At 36.2% G+C, this 19,410-nt stretch overlaps 1 long non-coding RNA gene across 1 annotated transcript; it reads right to left on the reverse strand.

Moving 5' to 3' along the window:
• Positions 1–11,365: 11,365 nt before the first annotated feature.
• On the reverse strand, positions 11,366–13,277 carry LOC125186765. The gene is made up of 3 exons (XR_007170499.1): positions 13,222–13,277; positions 13,079–13,128; positions 11,366–11,423 (listed from the first exon to the last, which is right to left on the reverse strand). It is a non-coding gene; the product is annotated as an uncharacterized LOC125186765 (long non-coding RNA).
• Positions 13,278–19,410: the final 6,133 nt, after the last annotated feature.

A 19,410-nucleotide genomic window follows, 5' to 3' on the forward strand; every position in this document is an offset into this window, starting at 1 on the left:
ATGTCTAGGTGTATATCATAAAAGATTAGCTAAGTCTCAATTTAAAATGCCCACTTGGATATATAAATCCGCATTTATCCAATTAAGACTAAATCCATTTAAAACACACCAATTAAATTCGAGAACTCAAATTTCTCATAGCTTTCATAAAATCACATGACAAGAAGAATCTTATTACATCTTTAATTCAAAATGATGTTTTCTAGATGAAATAAAATTCACCTTCATCAAAATTAAAGACAAAATTCAACTTAATAAATAATTAAGGATTTTAATAGCAAAATTAATGCTCTATGAATTTTCATACCTTTAAATCACATTTGATGTTATCTAGATGAAACAAATTCACCTTCATCAAAATTAAAGATAAAATTCAAATTAAACTAGGAATTGAATTCCAATTAAAATCCAATTAATCATTTAACACTTTAATAATTTAGGATTTAAGTAGCATGTTAATGCCAAATGAATTTTTCACTTCTTTAATTAAACCGATGTTATCTAGATGAAATAAAATTCACCTACATCATATTAAAGACAAAATTCAAACTAGGAATAGGATTCCAATTAAAATCCATCCAATTATTATATATGTAATTTTCGAAAATTTTGAAGGTTTAAAACAATTGAAAAACTCATGTCTTTTCCTTAGGTATATATCTAGGAAATAATTCCATAACACACCAATTAAAATATAGACAATTTTCAATTAAACCTTAAAATTAAAACATGAAAGCATATTAAGAGAATATTCTTTAAAATTCCATCCAATTAAGGAAAAGCCAAAAATTAGATCAAATAAATATTGAATTTCCTTATGTTAATTATCATGATATTATCTAGATGGAAATAATCCACCAAAATCAACTAATTAACAAATTAAATCAATTATTTGACTAATTATTCCAATTGGCAAAATTTAAAGAAGACAATTATTCTCTTTTAAATTAGAATCTTGACTTAATTGCAAAATCATTCTAATTACCACAAGATATTTTAATTATTCTAGGTTTAGGATTTTAAACCACAATTATAAATAGCTTGCGTCTTAAGAAACGAAAACATGAAAAACGAAGAGCGAGACGACGCAACGACGCAACCCAAAACCCTAATTAGGGTTTGGGCCGCCACGGGCCTCGCGGCAGCCGCTGCTGCCGCGCCCGACCTCCGCCGCCTCCCGCGACCACCGCCGCTGCTCCCACTGCAGCGGCGCTGCCTCTGCCGCTCCCACTGGAGCAGCCGCCGCCCGCTGACCGCCGCCGTCTCTGCTGCTCCGTTGTCTAGAACACCGCGGCTGCTGCCCTAACCGAAGTCAGGGCCGCCGCTGTCCTTCGGAGCTGCTGTTCGCCGACGACGCAGCTGCTTTTGCTGCTGCGAGCGTCGCCACTGCCCGGAGCAAGGGCTGCTGTCACTGCAGCGTTTCCGCCGCCCGCTGACTGCCTCCCGCCGCCGCCCGAAGACGACGACGCCGCTGCTGCTGCCCGCCGTCGCCCGAAGACGACGACGCCGCTGCTGCTGCGTTCTGGAGCTGATCGCCGCTGCCGACACACGGCTGTGCAGCCGCTGCCCGGCGCTGCTGTCCGAAGACGATGCAGCGGCTGCCGGAGCTGCTGCCCGCCGCCGTCGCTGACTCCTCCGACCAGCCGTAGCCACCGCCGCCTTTTCTCACCAGATCTGGATCGGCGATCCCCGATGAAGGCAGCCCGGTTCTTGAACACATCTAGGGTTTAAACCCTTGCATTCATTTATTCGTTTTTCAATTTTAATCAACTTGATTCATCGCGGTCGCTTCGCTTGACCGCGATCTTAAATCTCAATTAATCGTTTCTTAATATGTAACAATCTTTTATGTTCATATCAAATATGCATATTTAAATATCAAGCATTTAGCAATTTAAATAGATCTAGCATATTAAGAACATAAAACTATAGATCTAATGAATACTTGCTTAGATCTAGAATATTCTTGTGAAAAACTCAAATAAAATTCGAGATTCATAATATTCTTTCATCGATCCAAGTATTCAATCATGGACCACTTTATTTCTTGATTCAAAAACATATATTCACTTAAACACATACATATATGTAATCAACAAACATATAATCTAGTACATATTACTTAGAATATATAGATCTAATGATGTTCATCATAGATCTAGAATATTTTTGTGAAAAACTTGAATAAAATTCAAGATTCATAATATTCTTTCATCGATCTAGAACATCATATCATAGATCCAAAAATAAAATCAAGAAAAACATAGATCCAACACATATTGCATTATTTTCGAAAATCCCAAGTTTTAACACTATAATTTTCGAAAAATTCAATTAATCAAATACATAATCAGAGCCTAAAAATTGGCTCTGATACCAGTTGTTGGGACTACCGCAGCGGAAGACACGGAAACCAAACAGGTCCTAGAACGGATCTATTTAGGTGATTATGCATTCGACTCCAATTTCATGCAATTTACATAGATCTATAGATATAACATCAAATAAACACATAATCATGCATATTCGATGTAGATTCGATTGTTACCTCATTTTGATCCATCATAGGATCGAAGTTGCTAGCTGCACCACCCTCAACATCAAAATAAACAGAGATCGACATAACAATTGAAGAAATAAGCTAACAGCAGAGAGATCTATGCAAAATGACTTGAAATTTAACCGCTAAACGCAGATCCACGAACGGTAAAACAATTAAGCATCATCAACATCAAGATCGACTCCCAAAAGTGAAGTTCAACGGTAGCAAAACAACTGAAATTAAAGGTAATTGTATCTTCGCCCTCACTCGGACGGTGTTGCCAAACACGAGATTTTCTAGAAAGTACCCTTCCGATCACGACCACCCCAGATCCATTCCCAAGTGTGTGTAAAGTGTGTGAGCTAAGAAGAGTAAAAAAAAACTCTCTCTTTTGCGTTGCATGCTCTTCTATATATATAGGCGTTTGAGTGGGCCCAGCGAGGTATAGATAAGACTTTGTTGCCCTCAGCTGTAGACTCCTCTGTCACGCCAATTTTCCTTGTAAATCCTGCTCACTTCGTTCCTTTCCTTCGCTAGACCATCTCCTTCAGTACATCCTTGATCTAGCGATTTTCTTCACACACCTGGCTTAGGAAACGTGTTAGACCCAGCAAATTATAACATTTTTCGCACATTACCGATGCATGAAATTAGCCTTATCACCTTGGCACAACTAGATCAGGTTCTTCTATCTCTTCAATGACCACTCCGAATTTTTGGCAAGCTTTATGATATTTGAGATACTCCTCCGCTTCTTCCTTCCGCTGCTTCAGTATGGCGGCCGCCCGCGTAGTCTCGACGATGTAAATGTGAACTAGCTTTCTGCTAGTAGCCGCCACTTGGAGAAAACCAGTTAGATGTGGTTCCTCAATAAGGGGCATCAACGGGCCTCCTATGTCAATGCCCATACACTCATCACTGTACTTCGGATGGTAGTAATAAAACTCACAAACAGCCTTCATATCATACTTCAACTTGAGCACCATACTTGAGAGATCCAAGAAGTCAAAACCAGGTTATGTTGCAAAAGTCAAAGAATGTCAACAGACCCCCACAATACTTCTTCTGTTTATTGATTTCGCAGATCGCACCCCGGTGGTGTAAAGCAACCGAGAACCTCTCGGGATAGTCCTCTGTAAGGGTTTAGGGAGTTAACAACCAAAAAATTCAAAATTAAAGCATGAACCTCTGTTAGGGTTTAGGGTTACGGAGTTCAAATAAAAAAATATATTTCAAAATTAAACCAATTTCACCAAATGCCACGGCATCAAAACAAATTCCCAAAATTCTCTTTTTCGGAACCCTAAATCACAGCTTGAATCCAAGGAATGAGTTGTGAAATTTAGTGAACGATTTGTGAAATTTTAGAAGAAAACTTACTGTATTCTATTTCTGGGACAAAGAAATCCAACTCAGGATCTCAGATGTCCCATGTCTCTGGGTCTAGGTCGACTATCACAGGTTTCGGTCGCGGTGCACTGCTAGATTACATTTTTTGCTGTGAGCGACTCCGGGTGGACGACTCTCCAGAGGTACCACCTCGGTTCCGAGAGGATGACGCTCCAGAGGTACCACCTCGGTTCCGAGAGGATGACGCTCAAGAGGTACCACCTCGGTTCCGAGAGGACGACGCTCCAGAGGTACCACCTCGGTTCCGAGAGGACGACGCTCCAGAGGAACCACATCGGTTCCGTTTCGGCGGCATGATGAAATCGGCTAGATGAAAACCGCGACTCAAATGGAACGAAAATGGGTTGAAAGAAATGGAGAAAATGGAGTGAAATGGAGTGAAATGGAGTAGAGAGAGAAGAGAGCGCAAAATAAATCAGAAATGTGATTTGGAGGGAAGATTAATTTTAGAAATATTTCAATGCAAGTCTTGGTACATGTGGGGTGTAGGAAAGCGAACCGGCGAGGGAGAGAGAGGATGAAAGATATGACATTTTGTGTCATATCACGCCTAGTGTGTCAGCAGCAACAGTGCATGTTGTAGTGCACGCAGAGGCGGCGTCAGAGCAGTATGCGTAAGTGATGAGAATGCCCTTTAAGGGCCTGAGGGCGTTTTGGTCCGAAAAAATTTGATTTGTGATTGTATGAAATGTTAGACCCGTATGGTGGTATTTTCTTTTGTTAGGGGTCACTGGTGTAACAACCGCAAATGTTAGGGGTATTTCATGCAGTTCACTCTTTTTATAATCAATTCAGAATTCGTATTGCAATTTGCTTGCCAATGTATTAGAATTTGCTACAAGAGTTTGTTTTGCTTACCAATGTGTCAAAATTTGTTTACCAATATAAATCATGTCTTATGCGTGTTTAACATTCAATGTCTACACCGAACAAAATAGAAATCCAAAAACCATCAATATATACTCCAAAAGACACCAACCATCATCGACCATCAAGAATTAGTTTATTTTAAAAAATTTAATACAAAACACAGTGACGTTCATTGTCCTAAAACAATATCATTCACTATTCAAGGTTCGGGATACTCTGCAACCATCTTTTCAACATCAACACGTCCTTTCTTTTGCGTCTCTTCATAGTGGCGTATTGTCGTACTCATTACGTCATCCACGAACTTCTTTTGAGCTTCTGTAGATTTCCTTCGAGAGTCCTCTTCTGCAGAGCCTGCAGTTGCCTTTCTCTCTTAGCCATTTTTAATTGTGTCATGTGTTGCACGATGTAAACCATTACACTTATCATGCACATTCCCATCCATTAGTAAGCAATTTATACACATGTCTTTTCACACATTTTCAATGCTTTATTAAATCGAACATTAAAGGAGCAATTAATAAGTTTGAACAAGCAATTCTAATATACTGAACAAGCAATTCGAACACTCTGAACAAGCAACTTGCTTATTAAGAAATTCTACCAAGCTGAACAAGCAATTCGAACACTCTGAACAAGCAACCGATTTATTAAGAAATTCTACCACGCTGAACAAGCAATACATTTATCAAGCAATTCCAATGGGCATACAATTCGAAATAACTAAATACTAATGTATTAACAAGCACATTCCCAGCCATTATAACACACTGAACAATAATTGTCTTTTGAACCACATTTTTAATGCTTATCAAGCAATTATAACACACCGAACAAGCAATACGTTTATCAAGCAATTCTAACACATTGGACAAGCAATGCTAAAATACTGAACAAGCAATTATCAATCCAATTAATTGTATCAAACAATTCTAAAGTACTGATCAAGCAATTACCAATCTAATTAATTATATTGAACAATTAACAGGCATACCAAGCAAAAGTCACTTAATCAAACATGAGTCAAGCAATCTGGGATAAGAACCCACATTTGTCAATTATACAGCAAGCATCCTATAAATTATAAACAAGCAATATGTCATATATTATTAAGCACAGAAATGTCATTCTTTTTATTCCCTAAATTTAGCAACTACAAAGTAATTAGATAATAACGTATTAACTAGCAACTTCTCAGCAAGCAATTACATATCCAAAATGTAGCAACCATAGAGCAAGCGAGTACTAAGGCATAACAAGCATGGAAATAACAATATGTATATCAAGCAATTATAATGCTATTATCAAGCTAATATCAAGCAATACACGAATAAGCAACAAACAATTCATAAATGGCCAAACTGAAGCAGCAATTACCCATCCATTAGAAGTAATAACCAATCAAAATATTGCATACATAGATTATCATATATTTGATCAGAAAATCAAATCTACATCTAACCCTCTCGCGCTGGAGTAGGAATCAATAGCGTCGGATAACCAGCTATGACTTGTAGACAGTGCCCCCTTCACCAGACGCAATCAACAATGTCGAAGTTGGAGTAATGGAGTACAGAGAGGGACGACTTAGAAGGCGATTAGGTTTTAGGAATTGTTGGTGGGAGATTAATCGAGTAGTGGGGAGAGAGAAGGACGCTGAAAATCATAAAATTGATTCTGGAAAAAAAAACGCCCTATGTTAGTGGGATATACCAAATATGTGGCAGTTTAAATATTTTGTAATTCCTAAAATACCTAAATAAGCATTACTCCCTCCGTCCCAGATAATTCGTCCCAGTTCATTTTTCACACTCATTTTGCAAAAATAATAATAAATAGGTAAAGTTGAGAGAAAGTAAAATAAGAGAAACAATAATGTAGATAAGACTATTCTCTACATTATTATCTCTTTTACTTTACTTTCTCTCCACTTTAACTATTTATTATTATTTTTGCAAAATGAGTGTAAAAAAGGAAATGGGACGAATTATCTGGGACGGATGGAGTATATGATACACTAACAAGCAATCCATACTCTGTTTCTGAAAATTAATCTTGTGCGTCTATATAAAGGATCTAGCGGATATTATTAGTGTTATGTTGACACTCTAACTGTGGTATTATATATATAGTGCAACTTTCGAACTGTGATTACTAAAGTTAAATTTAAAATCCACCCCAAGTTAAACATTTAGTTCAACAAAACAAGAAATTGTAGAGCAATGGGCCAACAATGATGTACTGTTACACATAGCCCATTTCAGCCTTCAAATAACACCCAAAATATGAAATGTAAAATGTGAAATTTGTAATGTGTGATAACACTTTAATTTTTTTAAAGTTAATGGAAACTTGCATAAATTATGTACAGTGGAGTATATTTTAGATGTATTAATAATATTATAAATTATATTTTCAAAATTAAATATATTTTGAATACTCTTTTGCTAGAATTAAAATATAAAATGAACAATTTGGTAAGGACGGGGACAATAGTATAGCCCCATTGAGTAAATGCCCAATCGAATACTATGGGGCTTAATAGAAAATTTAAAGACGCATTTGTTGGGCTTCTAATATTAAATATCATGAAATCAAAGTCCAAGCTTATTCAATCAATCAATCTCGTTCCCATCGCCACGTACAAATCTAAACATATAGGCCTAAGCCTTTGTCAAGCTATTTTAATTTAATGTTTATGTCTAAAGGTATATTTACAGCTATGTCATCAACCGTAATATTTATAGAAATGTTTCGTCACAAAAGTTTCGAAGGCGACAAGTAATCATTTAAATCATAAAACTTCTCAAAACATTCATCAGACATCTATCCTAGTCCTAAATAATTTATATGGTTTCAAGTAGCGATAAACTAAATTGGTGGCACCCTTGAAACGGCATAAAATTAATTGGGGGATAGATATATAATAAATGTTTTGAGAAGTTATATTATTTAAATGAATATTTGTATTCATGAAACTTATGTGAAATCTAGATACATATTTTTAAAAAAACTACACTTTTCATAATTTGTTTCTACATATCCACACACAAATAAAAGAATTAAAACAAATCGATTTTTATCATCTTCAGGATGACGTCAGCGAGCGACGAATGAGCGAACATGACATTTTCCAGTGATACACAATCAACAACATAGATCTGTATAGGAGTATATATTAGGATTCTTTAATTTTTATAAGTCAAACCATTTTTAAAACTTACAGGTACGAAATAGTAAGATGACTTGTCATAAATTACTCCACTTTTTTATAGAAATTTTTTTAATCTAGTTGGATTGTATCTCTATTTTTCTCATTGCATCTGAAGTTTTAGTGTCCAGTCTTTGATTGCAAAAAAGAAAACTATATGCTATGGTGCACATTTTCATGTTATTTAAGTTTGTAGGATATATAGTTTCGATGTCAAGTGTCAACTTAATATTGTGTTCTTGTAGCTAGGATCCTATATTTAACTAAATCAACACAAAATGGGTCCTGTTTTATTTAAAAAATGAAAATGGACTGGATTATGGTCAGTCATATAATATGACCATCTAGCATCATCACATTTGTACAAATTGATTATAATAATTTTCAATGTCAATTTGAATTTCACGGTGTTAAATGTGAATAAATCCCTATGCAGAGATATCCCTATCCACACTGAAATTAAACGATCATAATCTATCTTCTTGTCAAAGTCACTTTGCATTTTGTCAAAACTGTCATCAATTTTTTTCATGCCCCAAAATTGAGGGGAAGTTTGAAAAATCAAATCATAGTGATTGTGATTTGTTATAAATGACATTGTATCAGTAAACCAATTCACTATATCAATTTATAAAGTCGCCTTCTATTAATTTTGTGATTGTGATTGTGACTGTGATTTACTCACTACGAATTTTGTGTTTCTACATATAAACAACATTCTAAATTAATTTTAAGTTGATATTCATAAATTTAAGTTTCATTTTCTTCCTAGGAAATACGACTAATACTTGAATTTGTAGTATGCTCTGTTACAAATGGAAATGCACGAAAATATATACTCCCTTCGTCTCATATAATTTGGGACACTTTAACCCGGCACGGGTTTTAAGAAATCTAATGGAAAGTCAGTTGAAAAAGTTGGTGGGATGTAGATTCTACTTTTAAAGTATTAGTTTTATAATAAAATGTGAATATGAATGAGTTAATGGAATATGTGGTCCACTACCAAAAATGATAAAAGTGAAATTAAACAAATTATATGGGTCGACCCAAAATGGAATACTAGGTCAAATTAAGTGGGACGAAGGAATTAAAACTAACCAAAATAGATCAATCCCATATCAAATCAATTTTGTACGTATTTTGGACTGATTCATTTGTTTGGAAAACTAGTACAGCATCAAATTTTGGGATGAGGTTTGTTTAATCCAAGGGTGGCTACATGTTTCTAAAAAGTTTGAGATTATTTTCAGTGCAAGAAATGTTTCTACAAGGGATAAATGTGTCTACTTTATAGTGTATGATTATTATTTTTTTATAAAAATATTAAGTGTGAATGAAGCTAAAAAATAAAAAGTTACTCCCTCCGTCCCATTAAAGATGACCCACTTTCCTTTTTAGTTTGTCCTAACTAAGATGACCCATTACTAAAAATAGAAACCTCTTTATCTCTACTTTATCTATCTCTCTTACTTTACTCTCTCCACTTAACACATAAAATAAAGTTGCATAAAATCTCGTGCCGCCCAAGAAAGGAGTCATCTTCCTTGGGACGAAGGGAGTACTACTTTATTACCTTAAAATGTAAACATTATTACGTGGATGTAGCAAAATGGAAATAAGAGTATTTTCATTTTGGAGGGAGTACAAAGATGAAAAAAATAGTGTTTCTATATAAGATCTCAATATATGAAGAGAGCCATTTTCGTGCAAGGTTTATGACATTTTTCGGTTAAAAATATGAGTTCTGTAGGTAGTAGTATAAACTAAAAAGACAAACCTAATTGCACCAAAAAAAAAGAGAAACCTAACCTTGATCACTCATCTAATCAGTAAAAAAATATAAAAATAATTAAATAGCTATGGGCAAACTTCTTAAAAGAGATCCATGCATCTATTTGCTTTTGAAAATGGATCACTTTATTTTCTTTTGAAATTGAGAATGAGTAACACACTTCAGTAAATTACACAAACACATTTAATTTGTAATGATCATTAATGCTGAGTCGTTGCGTACAACTTTAAGTCATTTCCATAATTGTAGGCAATATCTACACTCGATCTATTATATTATATTTTCTTTCTTATTTTGTTTTCATCAATTATCTACTTTTATTTTTCATCAATTATCTACTTTATTTCAATTCTATTTACACTACAAAAAAAAACAAGCTTTGCCGAGCACCAAGTGCTCAGAAATATAAAGCAAAATGCTCAGAAAATCGTGATATACCAAGCACTTTTCTAGCACTGAGAGTGCTCAGTATTTGCTAGGTCGGAATTTTTATACGAGCACATAGAGTGCTCGGACATCCGAGCACCCGATTGTGCTCGAAAACTGCCGAGCACATACCCAAGTGCTTGTAATATTCCGAGCACTTACATGATTTTCAGATTTTGGAACATGGCGAGCACATACTCATGTGCTCGGACATTCGAGCACCCGATTGTGCTCGAAAAATGCGAGCACATACCCAGGTGCTCGTAATATTCCGAGCACTTGCATGAATTTCAGATTTTGGAACATGGCGAGCACATACTCAGGTGCTCGGAAAAAGCCAAGCACATACCCAGGTGCTCGGAATTCTGGTTTCTAAAAATATTACTCCCTCTATCCCCATTAGGAGTCATACTTCCGTTTCTGCACCTATCTTACATTATTCTCTCTCTTACTTTACCATTTCTCCACTTTAACTATTTATTATCATTTTTATAAAACGGGTGCAGAAACGGAAGTGTGACTCCTAATGGGGGACAGAGGAAGTACTATTTTTCTATATTTTTATTCGATGAATAATTAATAAATTATTTTAGTTTATTATATTTTTTAAATTAATATTAATTAAATCAATAAAGTAAACAAAACTGAAATTGCATTATATTGAATTGAGTGATTTTTTTTTACAGTGAATTGAATTGAAATGCTAAAAATTTAAGAATTTCAATACAAAGGACTTGGACAAGTACTAAGCTTGGGTCAAGACCTAGAATTCAAGCCAGCAAAACCTTGCTATGCATCTCAATCTGTATCTCTTCAGTGTCCCGTAATGCCAGCCAGACGTACATGATGAGGAGGAAGGCATCAGCTATCACGAGCCGGGCCCAACCACCATAAAAAGCACAGCCGAAAAATGCATGCATTCCAACACAAGGGACAACCACGTAATCACCTATGACAAAGAAGCTAACGATGGTGGATTAACCGCCTATGACAATAAACTATAAGTAGGACATGTGAAGAGAGACTTTCTCTACACATCTATAGCTCTTAAGCTATATCAGATTCTCTTACAATGATACTTATGGCTAACACTTTTCAGAAAATTAACTGCTCACCTTGGACACCAAGGCTCCAACTTTGTGATATCAAATTTGTACTCCGAGAAAAATCTAATCAAAATTAGAGAGAGAGAGCTCTGCTAGCACACATGTATCTCAAATCAAGTCCCATGATGAGGAGCTTGTTGGGACAACCGCAACGAAAAACACGGAAAATAAACAGGTCCTTAACGGATCTATTTAGGTGATTATGCATTCAATTCCAATTACATGGAATTAACATAGACCTATAGATATAACACATCAAAAACACATAATCATGCAATTTGATGTAGATCTTGATTATTACCACTTGAGCCGTCAAAGGATCGAAGTTGCTAGCTGCACCACCCGGAGATCCTTGGTTTATCGACCATGAGTCTTCCATACTATTCCTTTGTCCTTGATTATTTATCTCTGTGGGAGGATCTTGAACAACCAAATAAAAGTGATATGAGATCTAGGGAAAACCAATCACAAACACGAGATTGTCTTGATCTAATCCTATGAATTAGGATATAACAAGAACACAGATCAAAATCCTAATTCTCCCACGTGCTAGGCACGAAAATCGAGACAAGGAGGAGAGAGAGATACGTCATTTTCTAGGCAGCTAGGGTTAGGGTTTTGTGTGTTGTGTTGTGTTGGGTTGTGGTGTAGTGTATTCTAGGGTTTCCCATCTCTTCACTATTTATAAGCTTTGACTTTATTGGGCTAGGATGGGGATCCATGGAATGACCTAGATGTTGGGCTCACTCATTAGATAAATATCTAATTAACTCAAATAACCCATGATTTAATATATTATCAATGGAATATTATTTTGTTCCACTAAAGAATAATATTGCACTCCCATCTAAATCACCAAATTACAAATAACTTGGGCCCATTTTATTTTACAATATTTTCCGTATTTAAGATTATCTTAATCCATCAATTTAATTCTTTGTCTGCTATGTGACTTGAATTAAATTAATTCTTCGAAGAGTTTTCTAGTTTGAAACTTTATTTATTATTCGTGGAATAAATTCCAATTGCGCAGATTTCTGAATAATAAATTCCTTTTTCAAACACCTCTTTAGGGATTTAATCATACCACACTGGGCACGCGAATTCTATGAAATAATATTCCAATAACTTTATGTTATTCAATTACTACCCCCCAAGATATCATGTTTGAGTTACGTATAAACTCTCCCATGTTGATAAGTCAAAGTGGCGTTTGATTAAATAAACAATATTGATATTAATATCATAGACTAGAAAATACTAAACTTTCTGAAATATATTCTTACAGTAGATAGCAATAAAGAATACATTTCGTATTAGATCATTTCAATACTTTACCACACCGGTGTTACTAATCTCTTCTTAGGTAAGAGAGAATTATCACAAACACCGCAACCGTACCAATAGGTAGCCAAAGCCTATCTAGGTTGTGAATACGTTTTTCTTCTTACTAGATCTGGTCAAGTCCCCTACTGGTGAACACATGGAAACCATTATATTATATTATTTATTATATTATTTATTCTCATAATTAGGTAAACAAGTGGATGAGACATTTCTTGTATACATGCATGAGCTGACTATACAAAGGCATGTACGCTCGAAGCATCTTTTAGTATACAAACCCCAACAGAGCTTCCACACAAAACAAACTCAAACAAAAGCAAGTAAAAAGAAGTAGTTATGGCAAACTTGCATGGAATGTGATAAAGTGCTACCTTGCTTGTCCATCACTATAAACTGGTTCATAAGGAACCGATGTCTTGTCCTAAGAAGAAACCGGTAAATATTAGGCCCCATGGTCATGACTGAAAAAAATGCAGCTGAGATTACAGGGTATGACAAAGTCATGCCACACTACCTGGAGATACTTGAAGGTTGTTGCATCAGCAGGGACAATACCGTTTTTTCCCAGCTTCAATAACCATGTTGCCCAATGTTATGCTGTAATCTATCTTCCATCATTAGATAAAGACAGTTAGTCAAAGACACATTTAGTGACTTATAAGACAAATTCACCAATTCTGAGTGGTAAACTTACAGTCAAGCTTATAACAATAGAGCCAACAAATTTCATGGATTTTGTATCTTGCACCAGCCACAGATATTTCACCAATAATCTACCCAACCAGTAACTAAGTCATCAAACTCAAGGCGTTGTAACTTGTAACTCTGCATGATGATAATGAATACTATTACTTACTTCTAGGCGGAAACACAAAATAACCAGCAAAATTTAGAAATAAAGTCATCATTCCGAAATATCTAAAACCACACAAATCAACTTAGGGAACAAATACACACAGAAATGAAAAATAACAGTATAAGTCGAAATCTATAAATAAAGAGACCAAATAAGTAACATGGAAAGGAAGCTTACAATGTACGATGCTCGGTAGCTACCATATAGACCTACAAGTATTCCAAATCAACATAAGCCCAAGATCTTCGAAATTGAGTTAATAATAAAGGTAGTTAAATTCATCCTTATCCATGAAATGAGTCAATGCCAAATGCTAATAAAAAGGTAGTTAAATTCATCTCTATCCATGAAATAAGCCAATCCTTTCCCAACAAACTACAAATATCAGATGTACTTCAAACTAAAAAATGGACGGATATTTTTGATGTGAATCAAATGATACTAATTATACTCTAAGTTTTCTCCTATTTTGTATATTTAAATCATCTATCAATTGATCATTAAGGTTTGATTATTATATATTAGTTAATAGATGTACATGTGGAGTAGGGTCTGATTGAAACTGTTTGTTGCCTATCAATATGGTGTCCAAATTATTTTATCTTACCACCATTATCTTCGCCTTTGAAATATCTTCGCGTGGGTATATTGCACGCCTCAATCGGAGCTCAGATGAAGAAGTTATGGCTATTTGAAGAAGGTTGCGCGAAGCAGTCAAAACCGGCAAAAACGCCCGGGTTGGGCGCTTTTCAGCATTAAAAACGCTCGGGGACAGTGGAAACGCCCGGATTGGCATTAAAAACGCCCGGGTGGGCACCATTTTGCCCGGTCGGGCGTTTTTCTCGAAAACTGCCAAATTTTAGGTTTCAAATTGATTTCTGGGGCGGTTTTGGAGGACATTCAGAGATATTCAGACACGAGAAAAGGGAGAGGAAAAGAGAGAAAGAGAGGAGGAAGAATAAAAGGAAGAAATTCCGGCCAACATTCCGACGATCCGTCTCCAAACCCCAATTCCACTCAACGAGAGCATGTTTCCTATGATTTTTGTTGCAAATTCCTCCATGTGTTTAGGCTAAACTCTCTATGTTGCTCCAAGTTGTAATCTAGGCTTTTGTATGGATGTTTCTACACCTTTGAACTCATGTGTTTGTTGTTACCAACAATGTGCTTAATATTTATACACTATGTTTTTGGCTAATAATGTAGTGTTGTTCTTTCCTTTGCTATTGTCTCTTTAACATAGTTTAGGAATGTTTGATTGTTGGTATGCTATTGAATTAGAATTGTTCAGAGGATAATTTGATAGTGGATTAAGTAGGTAATCATAGTAGATGCTTATTTCTCCAGCGCTTCCGCAGGAGTTTATAAATATTGAAAATTGGTTCATAGGTTATGTGTTCAGCTAATTGTGAACTACTCATCGTGTACATGTTCAGTGTATGTGATTAGGTTGATGTTTTAATCCCTTCATATGTTTCGTTGTATAGGTGTAGAACAATACAAGCCTAGTGAGCAACTTGGAGTGGCATATTTTCTCATTTGAATAGACTTTCTTTAGTTAACTTGTTGCTTTATTTTGTCATTAACTTTCAGAAATCAAGAATCAAATCTTTGTATGCTTTTATATGCTCTTAAGTTTAAACAATCTTTACATCCCTGTGGATCGACACTTGAAATACTACTACGACATTGTAATCTTGCAGTATTGTAGTATTGTTAGAGTTAATTAATTACACTTGATAATTTGTGTGAACTGAATCAGATACTCTAAAATACGCATCAATTGTCTCTTATAATGATATACCTATTTCAGAAGATTAGACTGAACAATCACAGTAATATATTACTGTGATTGAATCCGTAGCTGTATATACCTCCTGCATGAGAGAGAAAGAGCATTCCACATTTTCCAATCAAGAAAAAACAAGCAGAATAAATCGAATTGAATCCCTAATCTCAGTTTAACATAATCAATTTTACTAACTCATGCGTAATATTGCAATCTTCATCAGTATAGGCATTCTGATACCAAAAACAGATACTCAAAGGGAAACTAGTAGTAGGAAATTAGGGTTACCTTGAAGCTTGAGAGAAACAGGCGGTGGAGAAAATCGGAGATCGGCGGCGGCGGTGAAGAAAATCGGAGATTGGCAGCGGCAGTGGAGATAATCGGAGATCGGCGGCAGCAGTGGACAAAAGCGGATATCGGCGGCAGCGGTGTTCGATTGCGTGCGTCGTTACCGAAATGCGGAGAGCAGCGGCGGAACAAGGATAGAAAGACCGGCGGTGGAGAGTTAAAACGCAAATTAAATTTTTAGTACTCCATTTAACTTCGTACACGTCATATGACGAAGGGATTACTATTGTTAATTATAAGAATAATTTTCTTTATACGCAGAGCACACTTACGGTGGTAGGTTGAAATATAGATATTCCAAGCACTTTAAATGTGCTCGCAATAGTTCCTTCGAAATTTGACTAATTTTCATTAAAAACTAGGGATGGGTCGATACGGTATATTGTACCAAAAATTTCATATCATTATCGTATCGAAAATATCGATATGAAAGAATTTCATATCATTACCGTATCGAAAGTTTCGGTATACCGAAATTTCAATATGGATAATAACAATATTGTTATCCTTTCGAAATTTCGGTATATCGCACCGAACTTCAGTATACCATTCTGAACAGTATATCGAAATTAAATGGATATCTATTTATGATATTAGTGTTTCTTATTAATATTTTTTGAATATATAACTTAATTAAATGTTTATCTATTTATGATTTTGAACTTTTAAACTTAAAAAAAATAAATTATATTATTATTACAATTAGTATAAACGGTATGTATCGATAATTCAATACGTATTGATTTTCGATATATTTCGGTATACCGATAATATCGATATATATCGTATATTCGATATAAAACGGTATACTGTGGTATAAGAAAATCCATATCGTTATCGTATCGAAAACTTACGATACGGTATTGTATCGTACCGAAAATTTTGGCATACCGAAAATTCGATATTTTTCAATACGATACGATCGATATACCGTTTTTTCGGTATATTTACCCAGCCCTATTCAAAACATTGCGACTAAATTAAGGGTACTCAAACATTTCGCAATGCAGATTTTCCAAGCACAAATAATGTGCTCGGCTTTATCCGAGCACAAATACAGTGCTCGTATTCATAAAAAAATATAAATACCAATCTCAAGAAAAAAGGCTTGACATTATTGTTATTGAATAATTTCACATAATAATAAAAAAAGACATGTGAAAAATTATACTTTTTATGATTTATTTATGAGTGAACTACATAAAAAGTCTCTAACGTTTTCAAAAGTTACATGATAAGACTAATTTCATGCATCGGTATGTGCAAAGTAATGTTATAATTTGCTGGGTCTAACACGTTTACTAAGCCAGGTGTGTGAAGAAATTGGCTAGATCGAGGAAGTTATGGAGGAGATGGTCTAGCAGGAGAATGGAACGAAATGAGCAGGAATTACGAGGAAATTGGCGTGATAAAGGGAGTCTACAGCTGAGGGCAACAAAGTCATTATCAATTTCTCGCTGGACCCACTAAAACGCCTACAAATAGAGAGGAGCATACAGCGCAAGAGATAGTTTTTACTCTTCTTAGCTCATACATTTACACACACACTTGGGAAAAATTCTGGGGATAATCGTGATAGGGGGGGTACTTTCTAAAGATCTCGAGTTTGGTAACACCGTCCTAGTGAGGGCGAAGATACAATTGTTTTTAATTTCAGCTGTTTTTGCTAGTTTCCACCGTCGAACTTCACTTTTGGGAGTCGACTTTGATGTTGATGATGTTTAACTGCTTATCGCTCATGGATCTGAGTTTAGCTGTTTAATTTCAAGTTATTTTGCTTAGATCTCTCTGTTGTTAGCGTAATTCTTAAATTGTTATGTCGATCTCTGCTTATTTCGTTATTGAGGTGTTTGATGTGGAATTTGGTGACAGATCCGTGGTTGATTGAGTGTTCGGAGCTTAAATTTGTAAATCTGACGTGATGGAGAATTTCTTCTGTTTGGAGTCCGTGCTCGGACGCTTGATCCGGGAGTGGATTTAGCGTCCGAAGTTGGTTTTGGCGTGTGAAAGAAAAGAAGTAGTTGATAGACTTGTTTTTTTTCCTTTGTTTTCTATTTCACTTCGTCTAGGTATGCAGATCTGTTAAGTTCTTCGTTATTTATGCATAGATTTGATTTCAAGTTAGTAGCCCCTGTTTTTGATTTGCTTATGTGTTTTCTCAAGAAGTTTTATGCGAATTTGGTTGTAGAAGACGATGTCACTGTCAGTTAGTACGAGAGTTAGTTATTCTGCCACTTTCCAGTCGTACTCTGCTTGTTCTTAGATGTGGTCCCACCGTAGAATTATCTCCTAGGTCTAGCTGTTAGGTTAAGTTTCTTTCTAATATTCCCAAGTCAAGTTAATTTTAATTTTCCTCAACCCAAGAAAATGCGTGGCAGCAGCCAACACCAAAAACACTCCCAAATCCTTGATTACGAGTCTTACGCATCCTTCTCTCGTGGGATCGATCCCTACTTCCCTATACTAGTTTAGTAAAGTGGTTGAGGGTTTTTGAAGCGGGGAAGTACTTGTGTGTCCGACGACCGGGATTCCGCACAACCTACGAGTTCCTAGACCAAGTGATCTAGTGGACTTGCTGGATCTGGGGAACCTGCCTTATTTGAATATCGCAACACTGCACACACACTACACTTGTACTTGTCACATCCCAAGTAGCTTCAAGTGGCGCCGTTTCCGGGGAAGGATGGCGTTTGCTGTTATTAAGGATTTGGTGTAAATATTCTAATTTTTGTTATTTTCTTTCTCCCTGACAGTTTATGAAAGCGGGCTTCCAATCTGGAAGTTGGGAAAGTTCATCTGGATCAGGGAGTGGCCAGCACGAGTGGCGAATCAAGCAATCTACATCTACCATCACTACTAGATCAGGATTGAGAACGGAAGATCCATTCCCGTTCGAGTCAGAAAGTGAAAAGGAGTGGAATTCATCGACAGAGGAGAATCCAGGGACATCAACCGAACCAGAGCATTCCGAGACCGAGGAGGAGAAGGACCCACATATGGCTCATCTACTAGACCCCGATCCGGAAATAGGGTCGCTCACCGCACATCTTGACGGTGAACCCGCTCATGCTATAGTCTCGAATCCACGACGGAGGTTGATCGACATCAAGACAAATGTGCTTGGAGTTCTACCTACTTTCTCGGGCGTAGGAATGAATGCCTCCCTTATGAATTTCTCGAACGAGTTAAGTAAACTATGCAAAGCATTCGTAAGCGACCCAACGAGGCAACAGAAGAGGACTACCGTCTTCGAGCAATTCCGTTTGCTCTCAAACGAGAGGCGAACACTTGGCTGCTGAGGCTTCCACCGGACTCGATCAACACGTGGAAGGATTTTAAACTGGAATTTTTGGATTACTTTTTTCCATCTAATAAGACGAATGCCTTGAAGAAGGACTATAATGGGGAAAAATATACCTTTAGCATAGATGAGGGGATGAAAAGACCTTTAGATGTTGAGAATCTCTATGCTATTGATGTTATTAACCCTTTAGTCCAAGAATATCTTGAGACAGAATTGATACAGGAATAGATTGATAACTCGGAGTTGAGCCGTTCGATTGACAAAGAAGTTGTGGGATGGTGTGCAGCAGCCAACACCAAAAACACTCCCAAATCCTTGATTACGAGTCTTACGCATCCTTCTCTGTGGGATCGATCCCTACTTCCCTATACTAGGTTTAGTAAAGTGGTTGAGGGTTTTTGAAGCG

Source organism: Salvia hispanica, chromosome 5 (assembly GCF_023119035.1).
Source record: "Salvia hispanica cultivar TCC Black 2014 chromosome 5, UniMelb_Shisp_WGS_1.0, whole genome shotgun sequence".
Taxonomy (NCBI): Eukaryota; Viridiplantae; Streptophyta; class Magnoliopsida; order Lamiales; family Lamiaceae; genus Salvia; species Salvia hispanica.